An 11,074-nucleotide genomic window follows, 5' to 3' on the forward strand; every position below is an offset into this window, starting at 1 on the left:
TAACATTCAAGCTCAACCCAAGCACACACCAACTAGTTTAGTATAAATAGGACCTTTTACTATTGTATTAGGCATCTTGGGACGTCTAGTTCTTAGATCATGGGGGCTGGCCATTCGGCCATGCCTGAACCTTTCACTTATTTATTTTTAACGGTAGAGTTTCTACACTCCATAGATTAAGGTGTGGAGCTCTGCTGTTCCTCACGAATTAATGCAAAGTACTATTGTTTCTCTATTCAATTCAACTTATTCCGCTTCTAAGATATTCATTCGCACTTCAATATGAATGTGATGAACGTGACAATCATCATCATTCCCCTATGAACGCGTGCCTGACAACCACTTCCGTTCCACCTTAGATAGAATGAATATCTCTTGGATCTCTTAATCAGAATCTTCGTGGTATAAGCTAGATTGATGGCGGCATTCATGAGAATCCAGAAAGTCTAAACCTTGTCTGTGGTATTCCGAGTAGGATTCAGGGATTGAATGACTGTGACGAACTTCAAACTCGCGAGTGCTGGGCGTAGTGATAGACGCAAAAGGATAGTAAATCCTATTCCAGTATGATCGAGAACCTCCAGATGATTAGCCATGCAGTGACAGCGCATCGGACCATTTTCACAGAGAGGATGGGATGTAGCCATTGACAACGGTGATACCCTTACATAAAGCCAGCCATGGAAAGGAGTAGGATTGATTGGATGAAGACAGCAAGAAAGCAGAGGTTCAGAGGAACAAATGCATCTCTATACGCTTATCTGAAATTCTAACCAATGAATTACATAAGTATTTCTATCTTTTCTATTTATTTATTATTATTCGAAAACTCCATAACCATTTGATATCCGCCTGACTGAGATTTACAAGGTGACCATAGCTTGCTTCAAGCCGACAATCTCCGTGGGATCGACCCTTACTCACGTAAGGTTTTATTACTTGGACGACCTAGTGCACTTGCTGGTTAGTTGTGCGAAGTTGTGAAGTTATGCTTGGACCATGGTATTGTGCACCAGTTTGTTGGCGCCATTACTAGGGAGAGAACGAACAACAAATTTTACAACCTCTGAGTAACAATTTTGCATTATCAAGTTTTTGGCGCCGTTGCCAGGGATTGTTTGAGTTTGGACAACTGACGGTTCATCTTGTTGCTCAGATTAGGTAATTTTCTTTTTCTTTTATTTTCAAAATTTTTTTCAAAAATCTTCAAAAATTTCTCCTTTATTTTCGAAAAAAAAAATTTAATAAAAATTCTTTTCAAAAAATTTTTATTATGTTCTTCAGAATTTTTAAGAATGAATTCTAGAGTTTTATGAAGCATGTGAAGCCTGGCTGGCTGTAAAGCCATGTCTAAATTTATTTGGACTGGGGCTTCCAACCCAACATTATCAAGAGCAAGCTAGTTGTTGCTAATCCACCTGCTGCTGTTCCTGATCCACCTGATTTACATGCTAAAGCTTGACTGGCTATTAAGCCATGTCTAACCCTCAGATTGGAGCTTTAGACTAAGAGTGCAAGATTCCTAGAATTCATATTAAAAATTTTGGAATCCTTATTTTTCTTTTTCACAAATAATTTTCGAAAAATACAAAAAAAAATTTAGAAAATCATAAAAATCAAAAATATTTCATGTTTATTGATTGAGTCTTGAGTCAGATTTTTAAGTTTGGTGTCAATTGCATATTCATCTTGCATTTTTCGAAAAAAAATCATGCATTCATAGTGTTCTTCATGATCTTCAAGTTGTTCTTGGTAAGTCTTCTTGTTTGATCTTGATGTTTTCTTGTTTTATGTCTTTTCTTGTTTTTCATATGCATTTTTGCATTCATAGTGTCTAAACATGAAAGATTTCTAAGTTTAGTGTCTTGCATGTTTTCTTTGCATATAAAAAATTTCAAAAACATGTTCTTGATGTTCATCATGATCTTCAAAGTGTTCTTGGTGTTCATCTTGACATTCATAGCATTCTTGCATGCATTCATTGTTTTGATCTAAAATTTTCATGCATTGAACATTTTTAGTGTTTTTCTCTCTGATCATAAAAATTCAAAAATCAAAAAAATATCTTTCCTTTTTTCTCTCATAAATTTCGAAAATTTGATTGACTTTTTCAAAAAAAATTTTAAAATCTAGTTGTTTCTTATGAGTCAAATCAAATTTTCAATTTGAAAATCTTATCTTTTTCAAAATCTTTTTCAAAAATCATATCTTTTTCACTTTTCTTATTTATTTTCGAAAATTTTAAAATATTTTTCAAAAATCTTTTTCTTAATTTTATATCATAATTTTCGAAAATATCATCAACAATTAATGTTTTGATTCAAAAATTTCAAGTTTGTTACTTGCTTGTTAAGAAAGATTCAAACTTTAAGTTCTAGAATCATATCTTGTGATTTCTTGTGAATCAAGTCATTAATTGTGATTTTAAAAATCAAATCTTTTTCAAAACTAATTCTAATCATATCTTCCTATCATATCTTTTTTTTTAAATCTTATCTTTTTCAAAAATTTGATTTTTTTTATATATCTTTTCTAACTTTTTATCTTCTTATATTTTAAAAATTGATTTTCAAAATTTGTTTCAACTAACTAATTGACTTTTTGCTTGTTTCTTATCTTTTTCAAAACTACCTAACTAACTCTCTCCCATCCAAAAATTTGAACACTACCTCCCTCTCTGTGTTCGAGTTTTTCCTCTTCTCTTCTCTCTCTCATCCTCTTCTATTTATTTATTCATTTACTAACACTTCTCTTCATCTCAAATCACTGCTCTCATCCTCACCCTTGTGTTTGGATTATCCATTCTTCTTCCTTCTTATTCCCTTTTCTTCTTCTACTAACAACAAGGGAACCTCTATACTGGGCAAAAAAGATCCCTATTATTATTTTCTGTTCCCTTCTTTTTCATATGAGCAGGAGCAAGGATAAGAACATTCTTGTTGAAGCAAACCCTGAACCTGAAAGGACTCTGAAGAGGAAACTAAGAGAAGCTAAAATACAACAATCCAGCAAGCACCTTTCAGAAATTTTTGAACAAGAAGAGGAGATGGCAGCCGAAAATAATAATAATGCAAGGAAGATGCTTGGTGACTTTACTGCACCAAAATCCAATTTACATGGAAGAAGCATCTCCATTCCCATCATTGGAGCAAACAATTTTGAGCTTAACCCTCAACTAGTTTCTCTGATGCAACAAAACTGCAAGTTTCATGGACTTCCATCTGAAGATCCTTTTTAGTTCTTAACTAAATTCTTGCAGATATGTGATACTGTTAAGACTAATAGAGTAGATCCTGAAGTGTACAGGCTCATGCTTTTCCCATTTGCTGTAAGAGACAGAGCTAGACTCTGGTTGGACTCTCAACCTAAGGATAGCCTGAACTCTTGGGATAAGCTGGTCACAGCTTTCTTAGCCAAGTTCTTTCCTCCTCAAAAGCTTAGTAAGCTTAGAGTGGATGTTCAAACCTTCAAACAGAAAGAAGGTGAATCCCTCTATGAAGCTTGGGAGAGATACAAACAACTGACCAAAAAGTGTCCTTCTGACATGCTTTCAGAATGGACCATCCTGCATATATTCTATGATGGTCTGTCTGAATTAGCTAAAATGTCATTGGATACTTCTGCAGGTGGATCCATTCACCTAAAAAAAATGCCTGCAGAAGCTCAAGAACTCATTGACATGGTTACTAATAACCAGTTCATGTACACTTTTGAGTGGAATCCTGTGAGTAATGGGACGCCTCAGAAGAAGGGAGTTCTTGAAATTGATACTCTGAATGCCATATTGGCTCAGAATAAAATATTGACTCAGCAAGTCAATATGATTTCTCAAAGTCTGAATGGAATGCAAGCTGCATCCAACAGTACTCAAGAGGCATCTTCTAAAGAAGAGGCTTATGATCCTGAGAACCCTGCAATAGCAGAGGTGAATTACATGGGTGAACCATATGGAAACACCTATAATCCCTCATGGAGAAATCACCCAAATTTCTCATGGAAGGATCAACAAAAGCCTCAACAAGGCTTTAGTAATGGTGGAAGAAACAGGTTTAGCAATAGCAAGCCTTTTCCATCATCCACTCAGCAACAGACAGAGAACTCTGAACAAAATACCTCTAATTTAGCAAATTTAGTCTCTGATCTATCTAAGGCCACTGTGAGTTTTATGAATGAAACAAGGTCCTCCATTAGAAATTTGGAGGCACAAGTGGGACAGCTGAGTAAGAAAATCACTGAAACCCCTCCTAGTGCTCTCCCAAGCAATACAGAAGAAAATCCAAAAGGAGAGTGCAAGGCCATTGATATGACCATCATGGTCGAACCCACAAGAGAGGATAAGGACGTGAATCCCAAAGAGGAAGACCTCCTGGGATGTCCAGTGATCAATAATGAGTTTTTCTCTGAGGAACCAAAGAAATTTGAGACTCATCTAGAGACCATAGAGATTCCATTGAACCTCCTTACGCCCTTCATGAGCTCTGATGAGTATTCTTCTTCTGAAGAGAATGAGAATGTTACTGAAGAGCAAGTTGCCAAGTTCCTTGGTGCAATCATGAAGCTGAATGCCAATTTATTTGGTAAAGAGACTTGGGGAGATGAACCTCCCCTGTTCACCAATGAACTAAATTCATTGGATCAACTGAGATTGCCTCAGAAGAAACAGGATCCTGGAAAGTTCCTAATACCTTGTACCATAGGCACCATGACCTTTGAGAAGGCTCTATGTAACCTTGGGTCAGGAATAAACCTCATGCCACTCTCTGTAATGGAGAAACTGGGAATCTTTGAGGTGCAAGCTGCTAAAATCTCATTAGAGATGGCAGACAACTCAAGAAAAGAGGCTTATGGACAAGTAGAGGACGTGTTAGTAAAGGTTGAAGGCCTTTACATCCCTGCTGATTTCATAATCCTGGATACTAGAAAGGATGAGGATGAATCCATCATCCTTGGAAGACCCTTCCTAGTCACAGCAAGAGCTGTGATTGATGTTAACAGAGGTGAACTAGTCCTTCAATTGAATGAGGACTCCCTTGAGTTTAAAACTCAAGGACATCCTTCTGTAAACATGAAAAAGAGGCACAGTAAGCTTCTCTCAAAACAGAGTCAACTAGAGCCCCCACAGTCAAACTCTAAGTTTGGTATTGGGAGGCCACAACCAAACTCTAAGTTTGGTGTTGAACTCCCATATCCAAACTCTAAGTTTGGTGTTAGGGAGTCTCAACAATGCTCTGAACATCTGTGAGGCTCCATGAGAGCCCACTGTCAAGCTATTGACATTAAAGAAGCGCTTGTTGGGAGGCAACCCAATTTTTATTTAATTATATTTTTATTAGTTATATGTCTTCATAGGTTCATGATCATGTGGAGTCATAAAAATAACTGAAAAAATTGAAGAAAAATCAAAAACAGCATTAAAAACAGCACACCCTGGAGGAGGAGTTCACTGGCGTTCAAACGCCAGTAAGGAGCATCTGTCTGGCGTTCAACGCCAGAACAGAGCATGGAGCTGGCGCTGAACGCCAGAAATAAGCATGAAGCTGGCGTTCAATGCCAGAAATATACTGCATCTAGGCGTTGAACGCCCAGAACAAGCATCAGTTCGGCGTTTAAACGCCAGAATTGCATGCAAAGGCATTTTACATGCCTAATTGGTGCAGGGATGTAAATCCTTAACACCTCAAGATCTGTGAACCTCACAGGATCATCTCAGGATCTGTGGATCCCACAGGATCCCCACCTTCCGTCCTCATAATCCTAGTTTCTTCCACATCTTCTTCATCATCTATTCTTTCTTCTTCTGCTCGAGGGCGAGCAACATTCTAAGTTTGGTGTGGTAAAAGCATTGCTTATTTTGCTTTTCCATAACCATTGATGGCACCCAAGGCCAGAGAAACCTCAAAAAAAAAAAGAGAGAGATAAGAGAAAAGGGAAGACAAAAGCTTCCACCTCCAAGTCATGGGAGATGGAGAGATTCATGTAAAGGATCTATAGCTCAGTGGTAGAGTTTCTACACTCCATAGATTAAGGTGTGGAGCTCTGCTGTTCCTCACGAATTAATGCAAAGTACTACTGTTTCTCTATTCAATTCAACTTATTCCGCTTCTAAGATATTCATTCGCACTTCAATATGAATGTGATGAACGTGACAATCATCATCATTCCCCTACGAACGCGTGCCTGACAACCACTTTCGTTCCACCTTAGATAGAATGAATATCTCTTGGATCTCTTAATCAGAATCTTCGTGGTATAAGCTAGATTGATGGCGGCATTCATGAGAATCCAGAAAATCTAAACCTTGTCTGTGGTATTCCGAGTAGGATTCAGGGATTGAATGACTGTGACAAACTTCAAACTCGCGAGTGCTGGGTGTAGTGACAGACGCAAAAGGATAGTAAATCCTATTCCAGTATGATCGAGAACCTCCAGATGATTAGCCATGCAGTGACAGCACATCGGACCATTTTCACAGAGAGGATGGGATGTAGCCATTGACAACGGTGATGCCCTTACATAAAGCCAGCCATGGAAAGGAGTAGGATTGATTGGATGAAGACAGCAGGAAAGCAGAGGTTCAGAGGAACAAACGCATCTCTATACGCTTATCTGAAATTCTAAACAATGAATTACATAAGTATTTCTATCTTTTCTATTTATTTATTATTATTCGAAAACTCCATAACCATTTGATATCCGCCTGACTGAGATTTACAAGGTGACCATAGCTTGCTTCAAGCCGACAATCTCCGTGGGATCGACCCTTACTCACGTAAGGTTTTATTACTTGGACGACCCAGTGCACTTGCTGGTTAGTTGTGCGAAGTTGTGAAGTTATGCTTGGACCATGGTATTGTGCACCAGTTTGTTGGCGCCATTACCAGGGAGAGAACGAACAACAAATTTTACAACCTCTGAGTAACAATTTCGCATTATCACCCACCACAACACAACCCTCACCCCCTCATCTCTTCTCCTCCTTCCCTTAAACCCACAACCACCACACATCCCCATTGCCCCGCCACCAAACCACCGCCGTGCCGCCACCCATCGCCGCCGCGTCACCAACACCACCACCACACTCTCACCATCTCTCTAATCCATACATTTATTCCTCTACACACCAGGTTCTGCCGAACACTGAAATTTTTTTATTCCATTGATTAGTTAGTTAGTTAATTTTTTAGTTTCTGTTCAAAATTAGGATAGTTAGAAATGCATGATCGTAGTGGATTTTAGGTGGTTAGGTAGCTAGGATGTGATTAGTGGATTTAGGCCTGATAAATTGCACCGTTCGTGCTACCTATTTTTATCTTATTCGTAATTCTGAATTTGTTGTGATGATGCGCTGTTCATATGTTATTCTTTCATGTTGATGCTGCTGTTAGACTGTTCTTTCATGTTCTTACTATTTGTTAATCTTTTCAGCACTATTTACTGTTATATGAACTGATTTTCTTACTGTTTGTTACCCAGGAACATCCAATTTTAGCCGGAATGCTGCCCAAATTTTTTTCAAATTATTCACTCAACTCCCATTCATGAACTGGTTTTAGAAAATTCAAGTTTTGTGCTGTTTAGTTTCAAGCTAGCCTAGTAATGAATGAATGGACTTGCATTCTCACTCTTTCTTGTTCCCAAATTACCAAATTGAATTATTGATGATTTCCTTCTCCTTTTGTAAATTTTATAAGTTATCATCAATAATCTACAAATTTTTGCTTGAATATGAGTTGATTATTCTTCAGGTTTGTGAATTTATTGTTAACCAGGAAACCCGTTATCATGCCACTTACTTTAACTTTCTTTTTACTTACTAGCCACTTTAACTCTCTAACTTTTCTATTTACCTAACTACTTTAACTTTCTAACTCAAAGGCATGATTACTGTTTTTCCTAATTAACAAGATTTCCACATATAATTTATTTTGGATTGTGATTTTTACTCTCGGACTTTTCACTTGCATACAGTCCAAAAATTTACTTATATTTAACTCTTTACATGCTTTTATTACTCTTTTGCCTTTATATTTATATTGATAAATCCTATTTGCTTACTTGCTTTCCTGCTTTAGTTCTTAAACTGTACCCTGTAATTTTTGCTTTTCAGGATATCTGATCCCAAAAGTAAGGGAAAAGGCAAAGCAACAACAGGCAAAAGAAAAAGAGGAGAAGCCTCTACATCTATTTTGGATATCCTCCACGACGATTCCTGGCGGGAAAAGAACTTTACCCCGCAGGAAAAGGCCGACCAGCTCCTCACTGCCACAGATCAAGTCAAATTTGCAAACAGATACTGTGAGCTAAAGTATCCAGTGTTTGCCACTTCCAGGAACCTCTACCTGGAAAGAACTCTTAAAATTCCAGAAGAACTCACCTAGTACACCTCCGAACAGATAACACAAAGAGGCTGGTTCTTCTTGGAAAGGAACTTGACAGAAGTCAATGCATCCTGGGTCAGAGAATTTTACTGTAACTATTTCAAGACTTCCCTGGATACAGTGCACCTCAAAGGGAAACAGATTTTAGTCACTGAGGAAGCTATTGAGGATATCCTCCAGCTTCAGCCTAAGTCAGATCAGCCTGACGGTTACCAAAAGGCTGAAGAGGATATGCGATACATGAGATTTGACTGGGACGCAGTCAAGCAGAGTATAGCCCTTGATCCTACTGCCCCATGGGTCATGGAAAAGAATACAGTGATGCCTAAGGGAATCAAGCTGATATATTTGAATGATGAGGCTCGGCTTTGGCAGCAGATCCTGAGTAACTACGTGATGTCGAGCACTCATGAGACAGAGGTGCCCGCTGCTATGATCACCCTCATCTGGTGTGTGATCGAGGGTAAGGACCTGTATCTTCCACGTTTCATCAGGTATTATATGCCCAGGGTCCATGTCAGAGGCACTATCCCTTTCCCTTATCTGATCACCCAGCTGGGCTGCCGAGCTGAGGTGCCCTGGGAGCCGACAGATGAGAAGCCAACTGCTGCAGACTGCAAGAAGATCATTCCTCACAGCAGGAAGTTTCAGGCTTTAGGGTACAGACCTCCTTTTCTCATTGACTCTGCTGAGGTTGCCACATCTTCTGCTGCTCCTTCTGCATCCACTGCCGTACCCACCACCACTACTGCACCCTCACCTACTTCACAGCCCATCTTCCACCTCGTGCATCGCCTATTTGACCGGTTGGACCAGATGGAGCGCCGCAACCAGTGGCGATATGAGTGCTCATAGCGTCGCAACAAGCGACGCTATGAGCACTTAAAGTTGATGATTCGATCTGGCCACCACAACATCCCCTCCGAGCCTGACACCCCTTCTGAGCCATCTGAGGAGGAGGCGGATGATCATGAGGAGGAGGCACATGCAGAGGCTGAGCAGGCAGAGGCTGAGTAGGTAGGAGCTGAGCAGGCTGCACCACAGCATGAAGAGCCCCCACTACAGTAGGCAGACCCTCCAACACTCATCCAGACTGCAGATCCTCAGCCCACCACAGAGACACCTACTGCACATCCTTCCGGAGATGACACTTCTCACACCCAGCTTGACTGAGCATCGAGGACGATGCTATTAATTAAGTGTGGGGAGGTCGCCATCTCTGGCGTACTTTATTTTGGTGAACCACTTTTCAGACTCTCTTTTTATCCTATTTTGTTTATTTTTTTGTATTTTTATTTTTATTTTTATTTTACCTTATCTTATTTATCTTTCAATACTTGCACATTTTTCTATATTTTTACAGTATTTCTGTATTTTGCACTTAAATCTATATATTTATCTTAGATATTTAGTTTAGTTTGCACTTTTAGCTTATTAAGTTGTGATAGAGAAAATATGGATTATTTAGTTTAGTTTACCCTTTTTAGCACATGATAATTTGGATTAATTGAAAATAAAAAGAGTAAACTAGAAACTTTAGGATAACAGAATCATAATAATCCACACACTGTATATATATATAGCAATAAATGTGAGTTAGTTAACAATATTTCTTCAAGGAAGAACACTAAGATTTTAAGAGCCATCCTAAGATTCACATTGAGCATAATGGGAACTCTTGATTTCTACTTGCATGACATACATAACTGATATATGGTTTTTGAGCTAAAGAACACACAGCCTGTGAGTTTTTGAGCTTATTTGTATGGTTACATTATTTAACCATAATTATTTCATTCTTGTGTGTTCGCCCTTCTTTTTTATTCTGGTGATCTTTACTTTGTTTCAGTCTATATGTCCAATATAGAATGTAGATACATACCAATATATGATTGAGGCCATTATTTAAAATTTTGCTCACTTATCCCAAATAAGCTTACCTTTTACATCACCCTTGTTAGCCTCCTTGAGCCTTTTAATCCCCTATTGTTCTATAACCACATCACTAGCCTTAAGCAGAAAAAAAAATTAAAAATCCCAGGTTGAATCCTTGGTTAGCTTAAGATAGAGATTGTGTATCAACCAAGTGTGGGGAGAATGTGGGAACATGGGCTTGTAGGAAAGGATTAAAGTAATAAAATAATCAGAAATTTGGGAGCATGCTCATGTGAAATCAAATTAAACCAAAACACCATGTGCATTGAAAATGTTATGTTTATGCTTTCAAAAAAAATTAAAAAAAATTTTTAGTTAAATAAATAAATAATGGGACAAAATTACCCTAATAATAAGTTTAATGATCAATGCACATGGAAGTAAAATCAAAAATAAATTTGGTACATGAGTATGAGACACAAAAGTGGAAAAATTGGGAAGACCAGGATAGTTTTGAATTTTTATGTATATGTTAGGTGAGATCTTAGACTAATTAAGGATTCAACTTATAGCTCACTTAGCCTTATATATATACCCTTACCTTTACCTTGGCCCCATTACAACCTTGAAAAAGACCTCATGATGTTTGTATGTATACATTGTATATTTGTTGATTGGTTAGATGAAGAACAAAGTTTTAGAAAGTAGGAATGGAAAAGAATAGAGTGATTAACCCCAAACACTGAGTGACTAGAGAGTAACCCCAAAATCCAGTGAGGGTTCAATAGCTCATCACCATATATCTCTGTTTAATTGTTAAT

The 11,074-nt window shown here is 38.1% G+C and overlaps 1 non-coding gene across 1 annotated transcript; it reads right to left on the reverse strand.

The window, feature by feature from the left end:
* Window positions 1-3,442: 3,442 nt before the first annotated feature.
* On the reverse strand, window positions 3,443-3,550 carry LOC148571994 (small nucleolar RNA R71). Its single transcript, XR_015908265.1, has one exon. It is a non-coding gene; the product is annotated as a small nucleolar RNA R71 (small nucleolar RNA).
* Between the last annotated feature and the right edge of the window lie 7,524 nt (window positions 3,551-11,074).

This window comes from Arachis ipaensis, chromosome B3 (assembly GCF_059453495.1).
Source record: "Arachis ipaensis isolate K30076 ecotype BB chromosome B3, ASM5945349v1, whole genome shotgun sequence".
Lineage (NCBI taxonomy): Eukaryota > Viridiplantae > Streptophyta > Magnoliopsida > Fabales > Fabaceae > Arachis > Arachis ipaensis.